A 25,943-nucleotide genomic window follows, 5' to 3' on the forward strand; every position below is an offset into this window, starting at 1 on the left:
AGTTAACAGATACGTGATAATGATACGGCGAGGCTTTTGTGCTGCGGTGGAGTCATACACGCTGATAATGATAATGATAATAACGATAACAACAAAGCACCAGCCAGTCAGGAGCACCAGCGTCAGAGGGAAGTCGTGAGGCAAACACAAACACAAGCACCACATCACAACCACTACTTTCCCCGGACCTTGACAACACCCCCACAACACCTCAAAAAAGCCTCAAAATACGCACCACCTGGATACTGACAACTATAAACACCGCCGCTAATCCCATTCATAGCTAGTCCGCTCACATGTCACTCGTCAGTCAAAAGCAGAGGGATGGAGCGGCAGGTGAGCGTCGGCAACTGCACGTCACTCACGCCCCCGCGAGTCCCTGGCGTGGGAGAGGCAAGGGTGGACCGTGCTTGCTATTTTTGTATTCTCACGGGCTCTCGTGCTTCTTGGAGGAAACTATCACAGATTTACAATATACCTGGCGCAACAGCAGAGCATAAGGCGAGGTTACTTGTGCACCGAACCCCGCCCGCGCCGAGTGACGGGACTCGGAGGCCGGGGGATGGGATGGGGAAGAGGAACCTGCTTTAGAAGGCTTCCTCTCTCCCTCCGGTGCACTGCGGCAACCTCCTCCCTCCTCTCCCTTCTCACCGCACACCGCCGATCGACTTATTTTCCGTGGTGTATACTTTAATACATTCAACCCGGAGAAATGGATGCTTGCTTGGTTGTTCCGTACCATTTATAAATTAAGCTGTACGTTGACTTTGTCCCCTCGTCTCCCTCCTGCCATCCCTTCCCCACCGCCTCGCTGCACCACGCACCGTGTTTAACAGTAAAAAAAGAAACTAATTCGTATCGATTCCCGCAGATAAGTATAACAATACACATCATTAGCGTCGGACAGATTGCATTAAGTGTATACATGACCCGCGAGGGAAACACAATGCACTCAAGCACATGCACACTCACACACTCAAGCATCGCCAGCCTCGCTAAGTCCTGGGTGTGTGTGAGGCTGGCGCGCCCCTCATGGCTGCTCCCGAGACCACGTTTTTATGGACACATCCCCTTTAGTATAAAATAAATAAGATCTTAGTTATTCCGGAATAATTATATTAAATACAATATTTATAATCTAACAGGCAAGCATAAGGACGGGTTGCTTCACCACGCAGGCAGCGGGACCCGGGAGAGAGAGGGAGGGAACCAGGCGGAGCAACTGCGCACACCTCACCCACCCACCTGCCTGTTTGCCTGCCTGCCTGCCTGTCTGCCTGCCTACCTGCTGGTCCTGCTTTACAAACTACACTAAATAACCTACTTCTGCTTCACAGGAACATGGTAGAATGACACATACACGCATACATTAGCCTACATGAGCATCTCTACCTGTATCTGTCAGTTATCACCTCTGTATTGCATCCGACCCTTCCTTTCCCCGTTACTGTCTCTTTCCAAGGCAGCCGAGGGGGGTGGGGGCTTTGGCAAGGGCAGGGGGAGTGCAGGGAGGTTGGGAGGCAAGGGGGAAGGGAGGCAGGGAGACGGCAGTGTTGGGTCTGCTTGCGAGGTAGAAGGGGAGATGAGATAGCAAAGCAGGAGGGAAGTAAGTCATCCTGAGGGGTACAGGAAGAGGAGAGTGGACAAGACAAAGCTTTGTGAGGGAACGCGGCAGGTTGGAGATGCGCCGGAGAGGTGAAACGGGAGTGATAAATGGGGAGGGTCCTGGTGCGTGTGTTGAGTTGCTTGTAAGGTAAAACAAGACCAGGGTTGTAGTACATGAACTGAAGTACTTGGAAGAAGGGAAGGACAATAACAAGGTAACGGTTGTGTGTGTGTGTGTGTGTGTGTGTGTGTGTGTAGAGCTTGCTAAGTAAAAACTGGTGAACGGAAGCGCATGAGAGGAGGGAAAAGAGAGAGCAACAGGATGATTTCTTGGAAACTTCGGGGGACAAGTGGAGGTATGGAGTGAGACCAGAACACCAGAAAGCAAAGTGAGGAACAGAAAACAATAACGGGGGAAAGTTAAAACACATATTAGATTTCCTTATAAAGACGTGGAAAAAAAAAAAAAAGGAGGGAGGGAGAGAGGAAGAAAAAGAAGTGACTTGCTTTGAAATCGCTTCCCAGTTCATATGAGTTCAGAAAGAGTACCGACTGACTGGCATTCTGGGCCATGGGAAGTTGTGAAGGATGGGGACGGAACCGGGCGCCATGAAACACAGGAATGTTCAACTTTCTACCCAGAGTCACTATAAAGTCCCTAGTGATCTTGTCTCTAAATCAACTTATGCGCTGTCCTGTCCTAAGTGGCCGCACCATTTTTGCCAATTTTGTTTCATCTAAACTAAGGATACTGGTGCCTATGACCTCGCAGTAACTAACTAGTTTTTTTTCCCCAAAAGTAAATTGCATTCTAATCTTACATTTCATTAACCTCTAGCGGAAGTTATTAAGGTGCTTTTCATAACTCATAGACTGTTAAACAAGAACTGCGTCACTAACCGGAGAGAGAGAGAGAGAGAAAAAAAAAAACGTTTATGAGAACCCGATTAATCATTTCTGTAGTCCTGATGAAAAAAAAAAAAAAAAAAACTAAAAGCTCTTAAAACAACAAGCTCTGATTTCTTTACGTGTTAATGGCTGTCGATCGCTGCTGTAATCTACATATCAGGTTACTTCTCCGGCAGTGGTGTGGCCGCGAGGAATCGAGACTGACACGCGGAAGAAGCTCACGTCTTGATTATTCATAACTTACCTGCCTTATACACCTCACCTCGCCTTTGGGGGAAGGAAGGGTGAGTGAGTACGAGGCGGTGTCCGGCGACCTCACCTCCTTAATGATAATCCTCCATGACAGTAGTAGTACGTAGTGGTGGTAGTATAGTAGTAGTAGTAGTAGTAGTAGTAGCACCAGCTTATTGACAAATTTATATCCCAAACCTATATCGAAAAATAATAATCTACGTAGGTTTCATCACATAGGATTGGTAAAAGAAAAAAAGTAGAAAGCAAGAACATCCAGGCTTTAATAACCTCACACAGCAACAACGGGAGCAGCAGGTCAGGAAGAAGAAGGAAGAAGAAATAAAAATGTAAAGGTAATTTTAGTATAGTTCACTGGACGAAGCCGAGAGAGAGAGAGAGAGAGAGAGAGAGAGAGAGAGAGAGAGAGAGAGAGAGAGAGAGAGAGAGAGAGAGAGAGAGAGAGAGAGAGAGAGAGAGAGAGAGAGAGAGAGAGAGAGAGAGAGAGAGAGAGAGAGAGAGAGAGAGACTTATTGTGGCCTGTATATTGCCTCCTACTCAAGACTATTATTATCAATGATGAACAGACACTAATCTGGGACGAAGTCTTCTGCTCTGTATGTGAGTGTGTGTGTGTGTGTGTGTGTGTGTGTGTGTGGTCGCGTGTGATTTACGACGAGGCGAAGGACCGCTAAACCACCACCATCATCAATCATTTGCAGAACCAAACAACAGCAGCAGTAGCATCACCCGCAGCACAGCATCACCTCCGCCATCCTAGCTTGACCTGACTATTTCTCTCTCTCACCATCCGTCACTTCACGTCCTCATCCCAGGCAGGCAGGTGGAGATCAAGGGATATGAACGGTCGTGGCCATAAGTTTAGTAACCTGCTGCACTTACTCTTTCTGTGTTTATGGGTTTCTTTCAGTCTAAAGTCCTCTGATCTGTTACGAATCATAGGAGTGAAGAATGAGTTGGGATGAGTATTGTGTTACTCGACTACTAATCATGACTATACGTGTACTACTGAAAGGAAAAAGGGAAGCATCACTGTACAGCGGGTAGAGTAACAGTGACAGCAGCTGAAAGAATTGATTACCAGCAGCTCATAACACTGAAGGTTGAAAGAAAACGCTAAACAAAGTGGAAGTGAGTGTTGTATATTACTCGATTACTAACCATGACTATATACTATTGAGAAGAGAAAAAGGGAGCATCACTGTCTCTTGTCCATCCTCGAGGTTACAGCGGACAGAGTAACAATGACGGCAACTGAAAGACCAACTGACCATCACCTATATTGCAACTACCACCACTGTGTAACCTTGCAGCTCCACCAGAGTCACCGTCAGTGGCATTTGTCATCACCATCGCCACCATCAGACAGTTATAGTGCCATTGTCATCGCTATAATCAACACCGGCCACTACCACAGCCACCACTATACACACTGTACTTCATCATCATAAATTCTGCAGGGATCATTTACTGTAGGTGTGTGTGTGTGTGTGTGTGTGTGTGTGTGTGTGTGTGTGTGTGTGTGTGTGTGTTAGTGTCCGGCCGTGGGTACACACATGAAATTGTTACAGCCGCGAGTTTACACGTTATAAAATCAAATCTATTCTTTGTCATAAAACCGCAACACTCACTCCCTTTGGTTTATTTTGTCATAAACAGTTAAACGTGGTCAAGTTACACACATGTCGCATCGCCGTCAGCTTGTTTTATGCAGCGGCCTCACCACTACTCATGTGGAGGAACTGGCGACCCTTCTGACACAGTACCAGCTTGGCCTGTCAGGTCATGATAGTAGAGGTGCATGTGCTTACAAGAAATGAAATAACGGTCATTAGCTGCTCTAAAAAAACCTTAGTTTACGAATCTGTTATATTTCCTCCTTAATTCCTCTATGGTCCAGCGATTACTTAAAGGAAAAAAAAGTTGCTGAAGTGATGAGTACATTCCCTGGTCCGGATCACTGCTCCCCTATTCGAGGGTGGACCGCTATCCCGAGAAGGCCCCGGGGCGGGGACACGGGGTAGGGCTGCCAGGCCGGCGGGAGGCGGGGCGGGCACGCGGGGTGTCGTCTGAGGTAATGGGCCGCTTTGGCACGACAGGCGCTGGCAGCCTTCCTCCTCCTCGTCATCAGACACGAAGCCCCGAAGCGAGGAAGATTTTATGTGAGGACTTGACCTGAATACACGATTGCTGATGCTGCACTCAGGGTCTTGATAAATATTTACATGTGAATACCATGACCCCGCCGCGGTGCGCGACCCCGGCATTCCGTCACATGGCGCGCTAGGTTCTCCCCGCAGCATGCCGCAGAGAGCTCCCACCGAAGGGCATTAGGGTGAAATTACCACACGTGTCTGAGATATGAGGTCTTTGCCTCCTCCACTACCCTTTCTCTTGACGATTTTTTTTCTCTTCTCTTTAAAGGACGCGACACGGTTGTCTTTCCCATCCATTTTCTTCAATTGCGTAAGTCCGATTTATAAATTGCTCTCTTCCTTCCATCACGGGAAGCAGACGACGCGCTTCGTGGTGCAGAACTGAGCCGCGACACCCGGAGGGAATGCTTGGCTATACATAGCTGGTGCTCGATGAGTGATGACCAGTCTTGCGTGGAATAGGGAGCAGAGGAAACGCCGGTAAGCGGAAGGATAACCCTTGTCTCTTGCTGCCCTGACCGATATGCATCCTCCAACCGAAATACCTCGATTCCTGAGTCTATATTTCATCTTGAGAAAATTAAAATTAAGATTATGCGACTGAAAATAAATTTTTGAGTTAAAAATTTTACTTCCAAGAGAATAGCGGCGGTGGCACGGTGCATCAAGGTGTGAGGGCCTTGAACAATAACCATCAACACATGGCCATCTGTGTTTTTGGGACTCTGCGGGACGGAAAGTAAGACTGTGGAGATTTCTCTCATTAGTCTCTGTAAAAGGTACAACAAAAATTTATTTATGAGCAGAAAGAAAAATACGTGAGGATTCGAGTCTTTTTGATGGCGAGGCGGCGAAGCGCGAGGCAAAGGACGACTTCTCCCCGCTGCTACTGCCGGCCGGCGCGTCCAGAAGGTCCAGAGTCGTGGCACAGACGAGGCAACGCAGCCCTTACGCCGCGGCGGCGGGGGAGGCGCGACCCACTGACCCCAAACACCGTCCTGCCTGGTATGCTGATGCTGGAGTTTTTGCCTGCGCTGCGGACTCTCGGGGGCGACGCGAGGCACCGAGGGGCAGGAGCCTCGCGTGACGGTACACTGGCGGTCACTATGGGCGCGCGATGCCACGGGGAGGCGTGCCAAGGTGCTGCTCATCTACTGCACACACTGTCCTATCAAAGTGATGGAATATTACTACAATTACGGTAACTCTTTTTTCTTAATGGAATTCTGTGAGGGGCACGGTTCACGTACTCTGTATGGCGGATGACTCTTGAGTCTTTTGTAGCTTTTTCTCATTTGCTGGGCCGAAAATATATTTGCTGCTGGCATCGCCTTCCATGAAGCCCGGCGCCGCGCAGCAGTGAATGTTTGGCAGTAAGAAAAAAAGGTCACAGTTGGGCGAGTAAGGCGGTCGGCCTGGGGAGCGCCAGGAATGACCCCACAAGTAGTGACCCCGCGCTAGCTCCTCGCCCCCGACCTGCCGGCAGCCGTCAGCTTGAGGCCTCCCGGCACACGGCCCGCCCCTGCCTCCCCCTCCCTGCCATCACCCTGGTGCTGCTTTTAAGTGGTGCATACACTCATCAAGACACTACGTGCTAACTTCTTTTTACTCAAGAAACACGGAAGCGATTATCTTCAGAGTGACTTTCTCAGAGATGCTTACATGATGTACTAGCAATTGCCTCCACAGTTACAAATCCGCGGGGGCTCAGTTTAATGCCGTGTCGGGCCAAACAGGGACACTTGACAGCCACACTCATTATTCACCCCTCCTTACATGGCTGCTCGATAGATGACAGCCTGAGGGAAGCGAGTGAAGGGTGAAGGTACTAGCGCGTACATGTGTCACTTCATGGGATGACACAGTGAGTTTTGCGTCCCACTGTGAGGCTACTGACCTAATGCAGGCCCAAGGGCGACAGTTTGCAAGAGAGGGGGACTTCTATACTTCTGTCTAATCAGGAGGTATTGTCTTTCCAACAGTATCTCCCTTTCTCTTCCTTACTTCGAGTCTTTTGGTTCTCGTCTTTTAATTAATTATTATTATTATTTTTTTTTTTTTTGCTGTGAAAGGAAAGCTTGACAGGCGTGAAAGTGCCGAAAGAGATGCAAGTAGCTGTCACACACTCACTGTTCTCAACCTTAAACAAGTGCAGGTAAGACATCAGTGTGTATCAGCGCTAGTGGAAGCATCATCCTTTCCTGCCTCCTGATCCACGTGGAAGACCGAGGGAGGAGGCCTGAAGCACAGCCCGCGGCCACGTCAGGTAAAACTTTTCCACGCTCAGGTACGAGTAATGTTTTCACCTGCTGGCTGTCTCACAACTAACTGGTGAAAAGTGACGTCTAGAAAAGCTGTTTCGACCATTCTGCTTATACCTCACTGCCTCCAGGTACGGGTTTCTTTACTTATTACTCCCACGTCCATGAACTCCGTCAGTTGGTGGAAAGCACATGTCCACTAATGAGGCCTATTGTGTTGTGTCCTACGGGGGACTTGTCAAGGGAAAACTGTGATATTTCCCCGTTTTCCAGCGCGATTTTTAAGCTGCAAACTGTTCTCTTTTTTTTCCTTCGAGACTCCTCGAGGTGATAAATCCATTTACATTTTTCTCTCATGTCCCTCGTCCGTCAGTCTCACCCCAAGTAAAACTATAATATTTGTCTATTTTCCAGTTTGACTTCTAAGCTGCAAACTGTTTTCTTTTCTCCTTTGGGACTGCCCAGGGTGATAATCCACTTATATTTTCTTCATTTCTTTTCTTTATTTCTCCCACTCGCATGATTTTTAAGTCCTTCCCCACCTGGTAGTTCGCCAAGGTGATAATTTAAATTCTTATTATCTTATCTTACTTTCTTTACCTCTCATTCACGTTAACTTCACTTTAAGTAAAACTACAATATTAGCTCATTTTCCCAGCAAGAATTCTAGGTTGTAAACTGCCTCTTTTTCTCTTCGAGGTTCCACAAGGTGATAAACTACTTATATTCTTTTCCCTTACTTTCTATACTCTTTCCTTCACGTTCCAGGTGGGAGCTTTCTTCTCATGGCTCTTGGCAGGAAAACAAGATGCCTTACAGTGCTAGAAGTTAGCACGGGAAAGGAGAAACGTAGGAACACTTTCTTTTAAAAATTTTTGCCGGCAGTTATGTTGTTAATAATGTGTAAGAAACGCTTTCCTCCTCTTTTCTGAGTCCTCACGCGCATGGCCGTGACTGCATCACATCATAACAAAGGAAGTACGTACAATGTGTGGAACGTTCGCACATCGAGTTATGCTGGAAGTGCAATATAAAAGTGAAATTACCGTCAACATGAGACTCTCGCTAACTTCACCTTTCCATTCCTTCATTAGAGTGGGTAGTCATTTTCTCTGGCAATAAAAAAAAAAGTGATGCTGGAGAGCCAAGACTAGGCCTGTAATGTTAAAACTACTTGCCTCTCTCACTCATGTAGTCAGCCATCTCTATCGTCTTTTATCCTTTTTTCTCACGTCTTAATCTGTCCAGTAGTGTATAACAAAAGTAAAGAAAACTGCGAATGAAATATTAGTACAAGTTACTGATCTCTCTGATATACCCAGCCATATATATCATCCTTCCTTCCTTCCTCTATCACGTCCTGCTCTCCACCTGTCCAGTAGTATGCAATAAAGATAAATAAAGCCACCTAGTATCAATTTTTCCCGTCGCCCGTTCCTGCTACTCGTCTCTGTGTGCCATCCACGATTTCTCCAGCACGTATTGAGGCTCAGCGATGCGTCCTGACCTTTGCACAGTTTGGTCTTGCTCTTCATCGACCTCTGTGCCACGACTCACTGCAATGCTCGTGTCTACCTGCTTGCTTCTTGCTTACCACTTATCTTTATTGGTGTTTTCTTTCCTTTCACTTATTTTCTGGTGTTAATCTGTGCTTAATTCGTCTTTTTTCTTGCTTACCACTTGTTTTCATTATGGTTTTTGTTTTACTTCATTTATTTCTTTTTTTTTTTGAGCGTGGTTTATTATTCTTGCTTACCACTTATTTTTATCAATGTTTTTTTTTTTTTTACTTCACTCAATTCTCGCGTTTATTTGTGTTTGTCTTTTCCTCATGGCTTCTCGTATTTGCTTGCTTGTTTCTTGCTTAACTCTTAACTTTATTACGGGTTGTTTTACTTCATTTATTTCCGGTACTCTTTGCGTTTGGTTCGTCTTCCCTTGTGCTTTCTCTTGAGGGTTTTCTCTTACTCTCTTCTTCCCTTGTGAATGCACAGAGGATAATTCTCCTTTATGATGGAAGGAAGAGAAAGTTTCCCTATTTATAAAGTGAAAGTTCAGATTCCTTGCCGCAGGATGACGGTATGACATCAGTCTCGCCTCGCAGTAATAACCATAGCACAAGTCAATGGTCGAGTTACTTTCTTATTTACCCGATAATTTAGCACCTGGAAAGCGTGTCTTAGTCAACAAGTCTGGGGGAATAGTACGTCTCTCTCTCTCTCTCTCTCTCTCTCTCTCTCTCTCTCTCTCTCTCTCTCTCTCTCTCTCTTTCATAAAAAGTGATTGAAGTGATTTCACAAGCGGGAAGCACGAAGGAAGTCGTCATAATGAGAGAGATGCGCACAGACCTCATCGCCAACACCCCGGAGCGAGACACGAGAGGAGGCGGGGGAGGTGCAGGGTGTGGGCATCTGGGAGACATCAACGCTGACACAAAATGATCCACCCTCCCTCACGTGCCCACCGCAGCACCACGGGTCATCGGGCGCCCTCGGAGCCCTCTTTTGATGAATCAAAGTTTCCGGCTGAGTGAGGGAAAGAAGCCGCGTCGCGATGAGGGCCGCGCCACACGTGACCTGCCATTGTGTTGCCGCCGAGACAAAGCGAGGAAGGAGTTGCCAGCCTCACCACGTCCGCCCTCCCACGGCTTTCTACTTCATCGCTGAAAACCCGCAATGACAACACCAACAAAAGGCAGGTGTAATCAAGGCACAATAAATGATGGAGAGTTGTATTGCCACCTCCCTCGCCTTCTTTTGTCGAGCGTCTGGCCGCCATGGATGTCAAGAGTCACTGGGTGGAGGGAGGCACCAAGGAATCCCCCGACGGCATCCTTATCATTACTAAGCTCGTCTTTAACGTGAGAACATGATGAAATAAGGAGAATCGCAGGAATCCATCAGCCCTACACGTGGCAGTCCCTCTAGAGATACGCTCTTATTCCCACTTATCATTCCCATCCACAAATTAGTCTAATCTTCGCTTAAAGCTCCGTAATGACTCGGAAATCAGAGCGTTCTAAAAAAAAACCGTTTGCGTGGACTCACACACGCAAAGCTGAGAAAATGAGAAATTATTATTATTTTTTTTTTTTAGGGTAGAAAAATATTCAGAAGACTGTAGTATAAAAAATGTCTAAAAAAAGTTGTATTAGATGAATAGTATCTGGGAATGAAAAGGGTCAATCTGATGCTCTCATTTCCACAGCTAGTTTCCTTAATCATGTGAGAAAGAAGATGTGTACACGCCACTCAGCTACACAGGAACTTCCAACACGGTAATAATTCCGGGTCAGAGTTCGTTGTTAAAATGCACGCACATGAAAATAAAATAAGAAAGAAAAAGATGATTTAAGAGGTAGCAGTAATGAAGGGCACTTTGTGGTTACTGAATAATTACCGTCTAGTAATTGCTCTGCCACTTAACAAGACTGTGAATGCTCTTAACACAAGCTGGGAAAGACACACACACACACACACACACACACACACACACACACACAGGCCTGACCAGCACCATCTATCCACGTCACCTTGTAAACTAGACACCTCACTAATACTCAACCCATTGCTCAAAGTAACACAAGATTGACTGCCTTATGGTACCGCTAGAAGGTCACGTGACGATGATATAAGACTGGCAATATGTATAAGTACCGGTACAAAGGCAGCTGGAGCGAGGAGGAGCAGAAGATTAAAGGAATAAGACACTGCATTACAAAACACATGGTTGAGAGTGACATAGAAGAGTCCTGAGGCACCTTCTGTGTGTGTGTGTGTGTGTGTGTGTGTGTGTGTGTGTGTGTGTGTGTGTGTGTGTGTGTGTGTGTGTGTGTGTGCGTGCGTGTAGCATTCCCAGGCTGTCTACATTCATTACCGGAGGCAAGAGTGTGTCAGATGCTCCCGTCGAATCGAATCACCACGGTAGCTTCTCAATGCGAGGATAAGACTAAAGGTTTTCTCAATTTCTCACCTTCTCAAGCTCCCAGTACTTCCTCCGTCTTCTTCTCTTCCTCTTCTTCCTCTTCATTCTTTTTTCAGTATCTCAACCTCCTCCTCTTCAGTCTTAAATGCTTTCTTGTTTTCCAGTTTCCGGTATCTTCTCTCCCTAGCTTTGCTCCCTCCTCCTCCTCTTCCTCCCCGGCGTCCGGTAACAACTTCTCCCTTTACGTAAGTGAGAACATTCCTGGTGCATGAATTTCACGGTGGGTTGTGCCAGTCAAGGCTAATTAAAGGGATCATAGCTGGCTCCGGCGACGCCCCTGCGCTCCACAAAGGCTGGCGGGGGGCTGCGAGTGGCGGTGCTGCGTGGTAAGGGCGGCCCGGAGAGCACTTCATGTTCCCAGTGTTGTTGTTCTGCGCACGTGTTGTCTGGAGCACGTATGTGGGACTCACGCATCATTACCTCGACTTGCGAACGTGATGCTTCGTGTAATTAACGACTCCTGCCTTTGGTCAGTGCACACGGTGATGCTTTCAGAAACTCATGTACACACACATATACACACATACACGCACTTGCACACGCACTCGCGCACACGCACGCACACAAACACATTAATTAAAAAGATAAGTGCACGCTCTCAGGGTCATGTGCAAATGAGGGCATGCGTGTGAATGTATATACGCACGCACAAGCGCGCGTGCGCTCACACACACACACACACACACACACACACACACACACACACACACACACACACACACACACACACACACACACACACACACACACACACACACACATGCAGGGAAGCAAATTATTAGGCGTTTCCTATGTGATTCTGCACTAACCCAGACTCTCTCTCTCTCTCTCTCTCTCTCTCTCTCTCTCTCTCTCTCTCTCTCTCTCTCTCTCTCTCTCTCTCTCTCTCTCTCTCTCTCTCTCTCTCTCTCTCTCTCTCAGCATTCCAATCCCATAAGAGAGCTCGCCAGTTTTGGGTCAGCTGTACTTTCGCTCCCTTAACCTGCAGGTCTTCGTGTGCCGACAAAATTACATAGGAGAAATAATACAGTTCCTCACCAGCGCCATCTGGCCACCTGGTCCCCACGCTACGAGAAATAAGGCTTGTAGTACGTGTGGTGGTGGTGGTGGTGGTAGTGGTGGTAGTGGTGGTGGTGATAGTAGTAGTAGTTATTATTGCTTTGTTTTCTATTCGTCTATCTGTCTGTTTCTCCCGCCACAATCTCTCTCTCTCTCTCTCTCTCTCTCTCTCTCTCTCTCTCTCTCTCTCTCTCTCTCTCTCTCTTCCACCCCACTTTACAAAAATAGAGGCCTTTCATTTACTTCCGTCAGTAGCCACATCCACCAACACCACCACCACCACCACGACCACCACCCTCCTCACAGTGTTACCAGAGCGGAAAAAGTTCACTCATCCGCGCTCCATTAGCTACAAGTGACCGATCGGAGCTCTCCTTCTCTTGCCAGGGACTCCACGACGCTATCTTCACCTGCTTCACGTCTCCTGCCAACCTCTACTGCTACTTGTGCCAGGTTTGTGGGCTGAAGTACCTCTGTGTTTATGTGTCTGTGTGTTTTCATTTTTAGAGATGTGTGCTTGTTTGTCTTTGTGTGTCTGTATGATTGTCTGCCTGTCTCTCTGTCTGTTTGTGTCATCTGTATGTTTGTGGGTGCATGGTGTGCGTGTCTGTTTGTTTTTGTGTTTGTCTAATTGTCTATCTGTGTTTGTTTGTGTATTTAAGATTGTTTGTTTGTCTCCGTCTGTGTGTGTCTGTTTGTCTGTAATACTTTTATCATACATTTTTTTTATATGAAAATGTGTGTCTGTCTTTGCATGTCTGTCTATCTGTCTGCCTGTCTGTTTTTGTTTGTTTGTCTCAGCCTGTTTGTCTACTTATCGCTTCTTATACTTTCATTTTATTGATGTTTCTCTATTTATGGTCTTCTTATTATAACTTATCATTTCCTCGTATTAAATTTCATAACTAGTGTCTGCTGCTTTTACCACCACCACCACCATCACCATTGCCAGCATTGCTACATTTACTTCCACTACCAATAATGATATAATCAGCCTAATGGAGGCCCACGCTCGAGAATGCGATGACTGAATATTCAATCTCGGTTTAATTTTTAGCCACTAGCACCAACAACACTACCACAGCCGCCGACATGCCCGAGACGAGGCATGACGCAGCGAAACCTAACTGATCAGATGCCGAACATTCCCAGTGATTGGACGACAACTGGAGCCGCCGTCACATCAACGAAAGCCGACAGGTGAGGCGCGGCGAGGAGGAAGAGGAGGAGGAGGAGGAAGAGGAGGGAGACAGTTTTTAGGCAGTGTTGCAGCATTATTTTATCACCAGGTTAAATCGGTGACGAAACGGTAAAGGTCAAATTACACGCTTCGCTGCCGTGCCGAGTCCATCTCCTCCTCCTTAAACAACTGATGTGCTTCATGCAACGCCCGCACAGTCAGCAGCGTGAGCGCGACCCACTGAGACGCCAAATGGGAGGCCGAACGCGTGTGTGGCTGCCTGACGGAGTGAATGGAGTGCGTGGAGCTAAAATTCTGTGGTGATGACCCGGGTCGACGCAATCAGGCGGCGACGGGAATGTGGCGGTGAACGAATCGTGCGCAAAGTGCCTCTTATTTGTGGTGGAGGCGCGGTGGTTGGCGGCGGCAGGTGTTGGGGGGACAGGGAGGGGTGGTGGTCGTAGTTGTGGGAGTGGGAAGGCGTAGGTGTGTTTGTGTGATGGTGGAAATGACGGGGGCAGGGAAGAATGGGCGAGGGGAAGGTGTAGTACCGAAGGGAGTAGATTTTTTATTGTGGTAAAAGGTGCTAAGTAGGAGTGGGATCGGTGTAGTTTTGGAAGGCATAATTGTGTTTATCTCAGGTAGTAAGAGTAATAAGGAACAGATGTAGAGGTCGCGCGGTGGTCGTGTGTTTGCCTCAAGTAGGCATTAGGAGTGAATGTGTTTGTCTCAGGTAAGAGGGAGGGGTGATTGTGTTTCTCTCAGGTAAGAAGGAGGAACGAGGAACAGGCATGGAGGTCGTGCAGTTGTAGTAAGCAAGAGTGTCTGTCTCAGGTAAGAGGGAGGAATGGGCATATTAGTCTTAGGTAAGGAGCAGGTGAGGTGCGTGGCGTCACTGGTGTCACAACTACATATGTAATGTCTGTGGTAACTCTATATTCCTGACCCGGCGCTGCGAGGTGGAGGTACAAACAGGTGCAAGGCGTACACTCAGAGGCAGCATTAAGGTGTTGGACTGAATACCGAGTCCATTACGTAACATGAAAGTTGAACGAGGAAAAGATAGGAATGATACAGAGGTACTGCCATGCACGGGGAGCTTTAAAGGAGAGCACTGCATATCAAGTCCATCATGTTGTTATGTATGCTTGTGTCTTGTGTTATTGTATGCACCCTCTTCACTCATCTACCTATGTAACAGTAATAAATACAAGTAAGTTTAATGAAGTGCTTTGTTTTCATCTATTATTATTACTATTATTACTATTATTATTATTATTTTAATTTATTATTAAGAATTTACTTATGTCTTATGTTATAGTATGCACCCTCCTCACTCCTCTTTCCCCTTGTCCCTTCCTAGCACTACCTATTTATGTAACAGTTTTAAAATATATGTAAGTGTAATCACTTGGTTATTAAATTCCTCTGCGTTCATCTACTTAATATAAAACTAAGAATGCGTCTTTCTTTTCTACCTCTTAAATATCTAGGGATTAGTATAATACAATGAAGTCTTCTACATACCTTCGGCAGCACCAACCGTTAGCTCCTTTCGATCTGAAGAGAAAACAAAAATGCTATAACGGTGCCAAGATATATCAACGTTCACACATACATAAATAAATAAATCAATTGACATTTTAAATCACAATATCTATTTAGCATTCAGTTAACATATACTAGGCTTAGAGCGAGAGAGAGAGAGAGAGAGAGAGAGAGAGAGAGAGAGAGAGAGAGAGAGAGAGAGAGAGAGAGAGAGAGAGAGACTGAGAGACAGGGAGAGGTAACGGGAACATCCTTCTCTGGGGATTCTCAGGAGGGCGGGAGATGACAGTTAGCGGCGGGATGACGTGAAGCTCTATCGCTTCTGCCTCCTGCCCCACCTTGGAATCTCCGAAGCCCAGGAAATGATTAGTCAAAGAAACAACCTCATTAGTGACAAGTGGAACACCGACAGCGCAGTCAGTCCCCTCAGGAAAAGAATTAAGCAGCGCAGTCCCCCCACAGCGGAATATAAATAGGAGTAATGGGCGCTGTAATTACTTGTATGAGTAAAAGAGTGCACACGGAAATGTACTACAAGAGCACGCACGCACCTCGACGTTTATGCATTCAGGTACAGTTGCTCAAAGTAGTGGTGTTATAAAGCTGAGGGAGTTTCATGGCCACTGGCTAATATACGGGGTTAATATACTGACTAATGTACTGGTTTATATCGAGAGCTCCTCACATATCAAGAAATACTGGAAATGTGATAGCAGGACGTGTAATGATGCCATAGACCTAAGTGAATTTAACAACTACACATCAAACAGGGGATCACTATAAGGGATAATGAAGTACTTTCTTTATATTAAGAGCTCCACAAAGGCCAAGAAGAACTGGGGGGTGTGATAAGTGAAGGTTTTGTACTTTTACAGTTGTCTGATACTGCTCCTTTATATGGAATATTTAGTAGAGTATGAAATCATTCCTCTGAGCAACTGTACTTAAATGAGGGGGGCTTTTAAAAAGATGCGCTTACTTGTAACTTTTTAGTGTTCCGTAATTGTCAAGAGGAAGGCTGTAATGGTTGTACTTTACGAGTATAAAGTGCGTGCTTAAGTATATGATCTTTATTTACACTTATTTCATAGGTAATCGTTTTGGAAAGCTTAATCTTCTCGTCTTTTTTGCAGCATTTTTTTTTTATTTTTATGTTCTTATGTCACCCAAGCTCTATTTGTCTTCCCTTTACGCAATCTATTCCTTCTTCCTAACACCTTTCATTCTCTACCATTTACTTGCTTCTTAACTCTCATCTAGTCCTTTTCAACTATCTCTTCCTTATTTTCCCCTTATCCGCCACATTCCTTCTTCCTTCCCAAACTTTTATTTCCCTGCCATCTATTTGACTCTCATCTCCGATCTAGTCCTTATTCAACTTTCCTTCTCTTCGCTTCAGCAGTGTCTTCCCTTCTCTTTTAGCCTTTCCAGACGGTCACTCTAATATCTATTATTTAATTCCTTCAGTCCAAACAGTACTCCCATTTCCACACAATCCCAACGTGGCCTTTCAATGACAGAGGCTAAACGCGTAACACAGGAGTACCTTTCGTGAGAGGCAGTGATCTACGAGTGACCACAAGATCCTAAGTGACGGCGTGTAGAACGTATGAGCCACCACGCCGCGGCAGGCACGAGGGTGGCGGCGGGGAAGGGAATAACCTAGGAGGTTGAACTTACCTGAATAAATGAGTTACTTGACCGCAAAGTGGCCTGCTAAGTGGGAAATGACCTGAAGATGTGATTGAGGAAGGAAGGAAGGAAAGGAAAGGAAGTAGAGAGAGAGACAGAGGTAAGAGAATGGGGAAGGTGCGCGTGAGTGTGTGTGTGTGTGTGTGTGTGTGTGTGTGTGTGTGTGTGTGTGTGTGTGTGTGTGTGTGTGTGTGTGTAGATGAGAGAGAGAGAGAGAGAGAGAGAGAGAGAGAGAGAGAGAGAGAGAGAGAGAGAGAGAGAGAGAGAGAGAGAGAGAGAGAGAGAGAGAGAGAGAGAGAGAGAGAGAGAGAGAGAGAGAGAGAGAGAGAGAGAGAGAGTACCAATCTTTAACTAACATTCCCACACATGCACCTACCCACTTACCCACCCACCCACACCCACACACACACACACACACACACAATCAGGCCAGGCGTCCACCAGATGGCATCCACAAAACTCTTACTTCACCCACAAAAGAAAGTCAGCATTTTGAATTAATTGCTTCGCTTTTTCCCACTCTCTTCTGGTTCATCTCTCCGGTGTCCTTTTATTGAGCCCCAAGCACGGATCTCACTGACCAGCGAAAGGGAGACGCAGCTCCTTACCCTATAATCATATTTTCACCGCCAGCTGTCTTTTTTTTTTATGATCGATCAGGGAAAACGGAGAAACGAGATGATCAGTCAAGGGAGGAGTGATGCAACTGAGAAAGAGATAAAGGGATTGAGGGAGGGAAGAGCAATAGGAAGGTGTTATCTTTTCTTTATTTTGTTCGCTTTTTTTTTATGCCAGAGAGAGAGGGAGGGAAGATTAATAGGAAGAAAAGAAGGCTGTTAATTATTCCTCCCCTGTACTCGTATTGTAATTAATGTATTGTTTTTGTACTGTTTGTTTTGGTTTTCGTAAAGTTTTGAATAATTATTGCTTTGAGTTATTTTCTTTATCGTTATTTACTAGCTAAAGCATCAAATTTATAAAGTGCATTTGTTATTTTCATCTGTTATTTTTTCTTTTGTATGTTATGGGAGTTTGTACTAAATTAATCTATCTATCTAAGTGCAATGAAGTGTACTCGTATATCAGTATCTCTCTCTCTCGCAGCAGGTAGTGAAGCCCAAGCCGCTAATGAGTCCTGAGATACCTGCCCAGGGCGCCACACTGATGCAATGCTTCTGACGCGGTTTAATGAAGGGAGTGATACTTAAACAACTTCTCCGTTCAATTTCCTTCCCGTTACGACTCATACAGGGTTCCCAGACTCATCTGAGACTCACCTGTCACTCAACGTAGGTAATGAATACGATTAATATTTTTTTTTCGTAATTTATTGACGTGATTTGATTATTTGCTTTTTACTTGGTTATATATATGGTTTGCTATTGTATTTTTTTTTCATAGTAAAATTAGCGGTGCATTTTTCTACGCAAGAACGGAAGTGAAGCTGTAACAAGCCGTCAGGTCTACACACGGCACTTTCCTAATAAAACATACCTGCCTTTAACCCATCTCTATCTACCCTTTATACCCCAAAAATACACTATTGTACATCGTTTTGCGATATATGTACCTTCAGACCATATATACGTGCTGTACATCAAGGCCTTGCTCTACACTATGCACGTATTTCTGTTGCATCATTTCCTCCTCCTGCCCCTCCACCGCCATCCCCACCACACTTAGCGCAGACTTGTACCGCTGGGAAAGTCACACCGTATGCAGCCGCTAGGAGTCAAAGCCGTGTGTCGTATTAGTCTATCGGATCTTTCGCCACCGAGACAACAACACTTATTATTCATTACTACATGGTGAATGACGCGTTATAATCTAGTCCCGTGAAGTAGAGACTGGCAGGAAGTACAGACCCCACCACCACCACCACTACCACTACCACCACTGCCACCACCACCGCCGCCATCGCCAGCCCGTGAGTCTCGTGAACGGGGGCGAAGGTAAAACTGTCACATGATGAGGAGTGTCACGGTATACAGGTAACGGCAGGTGTGCAATGTGGAGGCCTCAGGTGTAATGTGTGTCACGAGGCAAGGAATGAGAATGAGGAGGGGAAATGCTAAATTATGGACTACACTGGAGAGAGAGAGAGAGAGAGAGAGAGAGAGAGAGAGAGAGAGAGAGAGAGAGAGAGAGAGAGAGAGAGAGAGAGAGAGAGAGAGAGAGAGAGAGAGTAACTGACAGGTCTTTGGCGTCGTAACAACAGTCATAAGGCGCCGAAAGGCAAAAAACTGGGTACATGTACGTGGCCTTGCCTTGTAAACACCTTTATGAGAGAGAGAGAGAGAGAGAGAGAGAGAGAGAGAGAGAGAGAGAGAGAGAGAGAGAGAGAGAGAGAGAGAGAGACGCAAATCCCTAAGTAATACTCTGGTCGCCTGTCACACCGCCACACCGTCACACGCCCTGCCCGCTGGTGTTCATTCACTCCTTCACTCTTCCTCGGCCACACCGCTCTCGCCACACTCCAGATGGTGTTGTTTTCCATTTCCTGCGAGTATTATAATGAGGCCAGCTGGTGGAAAAGGAAGAGAAGGAATAGGAGGAGGAGGAGGAGGAGAACGCTGTCTGTCCACCCTCCCGTCCCTCCTACTCCCAGTCCTCCTGTCCACTCCACCCCCGGCGCGGTGTAAAGGGACTCATTTTGCTTGTACAATTAAACAAGGCTTAGTGACACAGCCTCTGGGAGTGTTTGCTTTCGCTTCGTCATGCTGCATCCCACCCACTATAATTTCATTTCTATCGACGAACATAAGTCAGAGGGAGTGATTTTCTTCTACCTTGCCTGCGGGGACTTGGACTTTGGGAGGGCCGGGGGAGGTCTGGGGGAAAGCTGGGCGGGGCCATGGGGGCGTCACGGTCCGTTGTGTGCGAGAATAAACTGCCGGGGTTATTTCGTGTTAACTTCAGGAGGAGCTGGCTCACGTGAGAAGGGGAGTTTAATGTAAAGTAAAGTCTAGTCTAGTTATATTTGTACGTGTTAGTGAGAAGTTTTGAGGAAGCGTGACGAAGAGGCGAGAAAGGGATAGAGGATGAAAGGAGGTTAACACAGAGGGAAGTGAAGAGGAGGATAGAGGAAGCGTATCAGTGATGAAAGACGAAGAGAAATCCAGAAGGAAGTGAAAAGGAGGAAGAGAAGGACAAAGGAAGAAGGAAGGGAAACAAAGAGGGAAAGAAAAAAATGAGGAAGGAGGAAGAGAAGGACAGAGGAGAGACGAAAGGAAGAATAATGGAGGAAAATGGAAAATATATACAGAGGAGGGAGGAAGGGATGAATAGAGAAGGAAGAAAAGAGAAACACAGGAAGAAGGGAAGAAAAAGAAACAGGAGGGGAGGCAGGAAGAGACTGAGGGAGGAAAGGACACAAGAGGGAGAAAGGGAAAAACAGGATGAAGGAGGGGAAATATATATATATATATATATATATATATATATATATATATATATATATATATATATATATATATATATATATATATATATATATATATATATATATATATATATATATATATATATATATATATATATATATATATATATATATATATATATATATATATATATATATATATATATATAGAGAGAGAGAGAGAGAGAGAGAGAGAGAGAGAGAGAGAGAGAGAGAGAGAGAGAGAGAGAGAGAGAGAGAGAGAGAGAGAGAGAGAGAGGCTTGTATTCTTTAAATGCTTCACAATCTCATTAGTTTCATTCCCAAATCCCACTGAAATAAATAGTTAGGTTCTCACGAATGCTCTCCACTTTAATGGTGCATAATGAATGTGAAACTACGGGTAGAACCATTAAAATATCCTTGAAAACCCCAGTGCATTCCTCTAGAGCCTGCATAAAGTCAAGGCATGATGACGAAACTTGAGAATACGGTTTTAAGAATGAAAAGAAAAGGAAGAAAAAAGAGAGACGATTGAATGAAAGGAAAGAAGGAAGGAAGGAAAGAATGAAGAAAGCTAGTAAAGTAGATATGAAAGAAAGAGGAAGGGAAGAAGTGAAATATATAAAAGAAAGGAAGTAGAGGCAAAGAAGGAGGGAAGGAAAAACAGCACACAACATAATCAGCCAATCAGATTCGGCTCCAGTAAACTAGAGTGTCAAGGAAGAGAGAGGCGCTTCAAGAGGGAATGAGTTAACAAACAACCGGAAGGGAATACAACACAGTGTAGCCAGTCAATAAGATGAGGCAACAGTAAATCCTACACAGTGTCAGAAAGGAGGGAAGCGTGTAAAGACTCACAAGAAACGAGAAAAAAGTAAGAGGAAAAACGAGATTTGAAGACAAAAAAACTAAGACACATATATACACAGAAACGAGACGTGACGAGACGAGGCTTCCCCTTTGGCATCACGTTGTTTGTGTGTGTGTGTATGAGTGAGTCTTTTCTCCTCTCCCTCCTTGAGTCCTCGACGGCGGCAGGTGCTTCAGGGGAGAAGGGAAAGAAACCCTATGTGGATCGGGTGTTCCGCGGCCACCTTTGTAGTCACGCGCCTAGGAACACACACACACACACACACACACACACACACACACACACACACAAGTCAAACAAAGCATGAGAGACACATGGTTCTGGTGACTAAAATCGTTCGTTTCCGTCCCAGTGACCGTCAGAGGAGGGAGGGAGACTGTTTGGGAGAGGGAGAGGGAGTGGGTGGAAGTGATACTACTAGGGATGGAGAGGGGAAGGGGGGAAAAGGGGAAAAAATAAAAATAAATTAGAGGAAGAGAACCAAATATTTGTATCCGAATCTTAAGTGCACTAGAGCCCATAAGGACTTAAATAGCCAATAAGAGGTGGAGGCTTTATTATATAGAAGGGAATGGAAAGGAGAGAGGGGGAAAAAAGAGAAGTACAGTAAAGGACTTAAGGGAGGAAAAGGAACACGAGACTTGAGGGTGAAACTAAGGCACATTTAGATACAAAGAACTTCAAAATTGCATCGAAAAGAAGGATGGGAATGGAAAAGAATGCAATCTATGCCAAGAGAGAAGGATAAACCCGCGATTTGAAGGCCTCCGTAAGAATTTAGAACCCTTAACATCCCTCTGAAATGCAACATGAAAACTCCCTCCTCTCACCTCCCTCCGCTTAATTAATTCCTTACCCTTCACATACCGAAGCCCAACTATGCATTACTTCCTATTAGTCCTTGATTTGAGGGCACCAGTAAAGACTCAGAACCCTTAACTCCCCTTTAAAATGCAGCATGAAAACTCTCTCACATACCAGCACGCAACAATGCACTACTCCCTTACTCCCTTTAATGAACGCCAACAAAAAACACAATGCAGATAAAAAGCCCAACCAAGACCCATCACCATTACTTCCTCCTCGACTAATGACTCGTAGCTTCCCCTCGCTTCCTCACGCAGGGTGCTGGTCAATAATGCCTCGCCCGCCCCTGCAGGAGGACACGGCGCTCCCCTTGTGAAGCAGAGCGGAACCCGAGGCAGACACAGACAGGCCGACACTCCAGTACCACCACCGTCAGCTGTTTCTGTTTCAGGGAGTTGAGGATGAGGACTGGCTTGGAGGTAAGAGAAACACGAGTCAACACAACTCTCTCTCTCTCTCTCTCTCTCTCTCTCTCTCTCTCTCTCTCTCTCTCTCTCTCTCTCTCTCTCTCTCTCTCTCTCTCTCTCTCTCTAACTACCACACCCACCCAGTTCCTCTCCCTTTCTCTCTTCCTCTTCCTCCGTCCCTTTCTCAATACTATCTCGCCTAATGCATTTCTCCTTCCGTCTCTACGCCTCCTCCCTCCCTCCCTTTCTCTCCCTTCTTCCTCCTCACTGCCGGCACATTATTATTACCTCCTCACTCCCTCCCTTCAATACACGTCCAACACATCCCCGCCTCCTCCCTCTCTCTCTTTCTCATCTCTCACTACTGACCACACCTTTTCTTCTTGCTATATCTTACGACATAAGCTCCCTCTCCCTCTCCCTACACGCTTCTAATTTGCCTTGAATCTTTATATCGCCTGCTTAATCTTTACTTTTTTTATACTGGCTAAAAAAAAAAAAAGTGAATTGGTTAAGGTATAAACTATCAGGGGATGAGTGAAGTGAGCGTGGAACATTACTGCATTACTATCACTGTCAGTCTTAAGCGGTACTGTGTCTAACTTCGAGGTAGTAAAATACTTTCACACCATCAAGTGTAACTACAATGTATATCTTGCTATTCGTAACCACCGTAATCGCTCTACAGTCCGTACAACAACAACAACAACAACAACAACAACAACAACAACTACTACTACTACTACTACTACTACTACTACTACTACTACTACTACTACTACTACTACTACTATGTACGAGTATATTATGCAACGTCTTATCGTGCTATCAAGAAGAGAGTTGAAGGACATGTACTCTTCTCGCTCATAGGTCCACATTCAGAGACACTTTGTTCCCTCATCACGATAATCTTCAAAGGCCACAGAGATGATTAGCCGGGTTCTCACGACTGTTTCTCCTGATGATAATGTAGAAATCTTGTTAATCTGTTACTAACACTATGAAACACCCTTAAAAAGCCTTGCCACTTTAACTAGAGCCTTCTAAAGAGCGTTTCTCCTGTTCTGTCATTAGAACCATAAGAACATTCTTCAAAATCCGTGTATGGCTTCGACTAAGGACTTTGAAAGTGTTTCTTCTGTTAATAACGTAGAAATCTTATCAATGTCTCACTAGAACCATAAAAACGTCCCCAAAAAATCCCGTGTAACTTCAGCTATAGCCTTTAATGTAGTGGAGGTGCGCCGCAAGACTGTTTCAGAATATGGTCCATCGTTCGCCACCTCGCCGCCTTCTCCTCTTCAGTTCAAAGTCAAGGTCAATTAAAGGCGGGAGAAAAAGAAGAAAAAAAAAAAAACAGCAGGTCCCCGAGGCTGTTTGGTCGTTACTCTTGCATTCTTTGGAGGATGAGCGAGTGTTGGGTTATGCTGATGGAACCCGAGCCTTACATCTTCTCTTCCTCCTCCTTCCCTCCATCCCTCCCCTCCTACTTACTCAACTCGTTTCCTTTCCTGCCCCACCTTTTGTTTCATCCTTCTTTCCTTCCTGTTTAATGCTATTCTTTGTCGTATTCTTCTTCTCTTGTTTTTTTTTTCTCATTCTCCTCTTTCTACTTAGCTTTATTTTTCCTCCCACCTCTTCTCCCTACTTAATTCTCATCTCATCTGAGCTTCTTCCATTCCTCCCTCCCTTCTTCCTTCTTCTCTTCTTACTTAACTCTTTCTTTCCCCTTCTGCCTTTCTTCGGTTACCTTTCTCCCTTCTCTCTCTCTCTCTCTCTCTCTCTCTCTCTCTCTCTCTCTCTCTCTCTCTCTCTCTCTCTCTCTCTCTCTCACGCACGCCTCTACTACGCATCACTCTTTAATCTCCGTGTGATGTAGAAATTTATAGGAGAGGAAAGTTTCCCAGCCATAGCACGTATTGCCTCGTGATGGAGGTTTCTCTTACTAGTTCACAGGGTTGACGACGCAATCAATCATTAACCCTATTACTCCTCCTCCTCCTACTACTACTGCTACTACTAAGACTACTTCTTCTTCTTCTATTTCTATTGCTATTACTGCTACTACTTTTACGTGTTAAGAAAACTGAGAGAGAGAGAGAGAGAGAGAGAGAGAGAGAGAGAGAGAGAGAGAGAGAGAGAGAGAGAGAGAGAGAGAGAGAGAGAGAGAGAAAGCGCACAATATTCCATTTCCAGAAAAGAGAATTATAAATTTTGAGTAGCTGGCCAATTTCTTCCTCCTCCTCCTCCTCCTCCTCCTCCTCCTCCTCCTCCTCCTACTACTACTACTACTACTACTACTACTACTTCTACTACACAAGAAGTCATTTGCCTCACGGGATGACACACACACGCACAAAAAAATAAAGCGTCTTGAAAGTAAGCTACGACAAAATCACCACCACCACCATCACCACCACCACCACCACCATCGTGCCCTTCAACCTATCATGCCTTATTTCTTATTTCAGGTGAAAGCGAACGAGAGAGAGAGAGAGAGAGAGAGAGAGAGAGAGAGAGAGAGAGAGAGAGAGAGAGAGAGAGAGAGAGAGAGAGAGAGAGAGAGAGAGAGAATCACACACCCTCACCACGCCCTTCACTGGACACAGCCTACACTCTGTACAAGGAAAGTCCGTCTACGGACCTACCCACCTGCCTGTACCCTCAGTACCTAACAAACCTGCCTGTGGAAACCCGAAATATGTAGGCTATTCCTCATCCCCGAGAGAGAGAGAGAGAGAGAGAGAGAGAGAGAGAGAGAGAGAGAGAGAGAGAGGAATGTTGACGTCCAAAGCCTGTTTCAGTCCCGCGTCGGTTACTTTGTCATAAGGAGTTTGAAATCCGTGCAAGCGAACCTTTTCCTGCTCAGCTCTGCCCTCCCCGCACTGCAATGTCTCGCCACCTCGCAAAGGGCACTGCGCAAACCGGCTGAGGTGGATGACGCGCGAGCAAGAGTGAGTCAGACTGGGTGATAGGTTGCTGTGTGCTGTGTGTGTGTGTGTGTGTGTGTGTGTGTGTGTGTGTGTGTGTGTGTGTGTGTGTGTGTGTGTGTGTATGGGGGGGGGCGGTATTGGATGTTCCTACAGATTTTTCGTTTTGTGTTCTTTTCTGTTGAGCTGTATAGTCTTTTTTTTGTCTTTCTGTCTGTCTGTCTGTCTGTTTTATTGCTTGTCTCTAGTATTCTGTGTGTCTGTTTTCTGTGTGAGTGTCTGTCTGTCTTTTTCTGTTTATCTATGTTTTGTTTGCGTCTCTTTCTCCGTCTCTTTGTCTGTCTGTCTGTCTGTCTATCTGTCTAATTCTCTCTCTCTCTCTCTCTCTCTCTCTCTCTCTCTCTCTCTCTCTCTCTCTCTCTCTCTCTCTCTCTCTCTCTCTCTCTCTCTCTCTCTCCTCGTCTCAGTACTATCAGTCTCCATCGCTGGGTTTCCTGTTCTGCAGCCTTGCTTGTTGTGACTCCCCTCGCCACCACCTGCCTCCACCACCACCACCACCACCACCATCACCACCACCAGCTGTCTTCACTATCCCTTCCACCGCAACCATCTGTCTTCACTACCTCTACTACCACCACTACAACTACAATTTGATCCTTACCTACTTGTACTACCAGTCTGTTTGTGTTCGCGTACGGTAACTACAACAGCTTAGTCGCCACTACCACCACCATCACCACCATGCTGACCACCGCCACCTCCCACACCCTGCCACAAAAACTCCATTGAATACTATTATACTTACATTCACTTCCACTA

General features: G+C 45.7%; 1 protein-coding gene and 1 long non-coding RNA gene across 3 annotated transcripts in view; one reads left to right on the plus strand and one right to left on the minus strand.

Annotated features, from left to right (window-relative positions):
• Positions 1 to 25,943, minus strand: part of LOC135101335 (filaggrin-like) — a 71,170-nt gene that overhangs the window by 31,872 nt on the left and 13,355 nt on the right. For both annotated transcript variants that reach the window (XM_064005182.1, XM_064005189.1), the window contains exon 2: positions 14,934 to 14,966. The gene's annotated coding sequence lies outside the window, so the exon portion shown is untranslated. The remainder of the gene's footprint in view (positions 1 to 14,933; positions 14,967 to 25,943) is intronic.
• On the plus strand, positions 12,444 to 14,920 carry LOC135101339 (uncharacterized). Its single transcript, XR_010269223.1, has 3 exons — positions 12,444 to 12,679; positions 13,284 to 13,426; positions 13,516 to 14,920. It is a non-coding gene; the product is annotated as an uncharacterized LOC135101339 (long non-coding RNA).

This window comes from Scylla paramamosain, chromosome 6 (assembly GCF_035594125.1).
Source record: "Scylla paramamosain isolate STU-SP2022 chromosome 6, ASM3559412v1, whole genome shotgun sequence".
In the NCBI taxonomy this organism is placed as follows: Eukaryota; Metazoa; Arthropoda; class Malacostraca; order Decapoda; family Portunidae; genus Scylla; species Scylla paramamosain.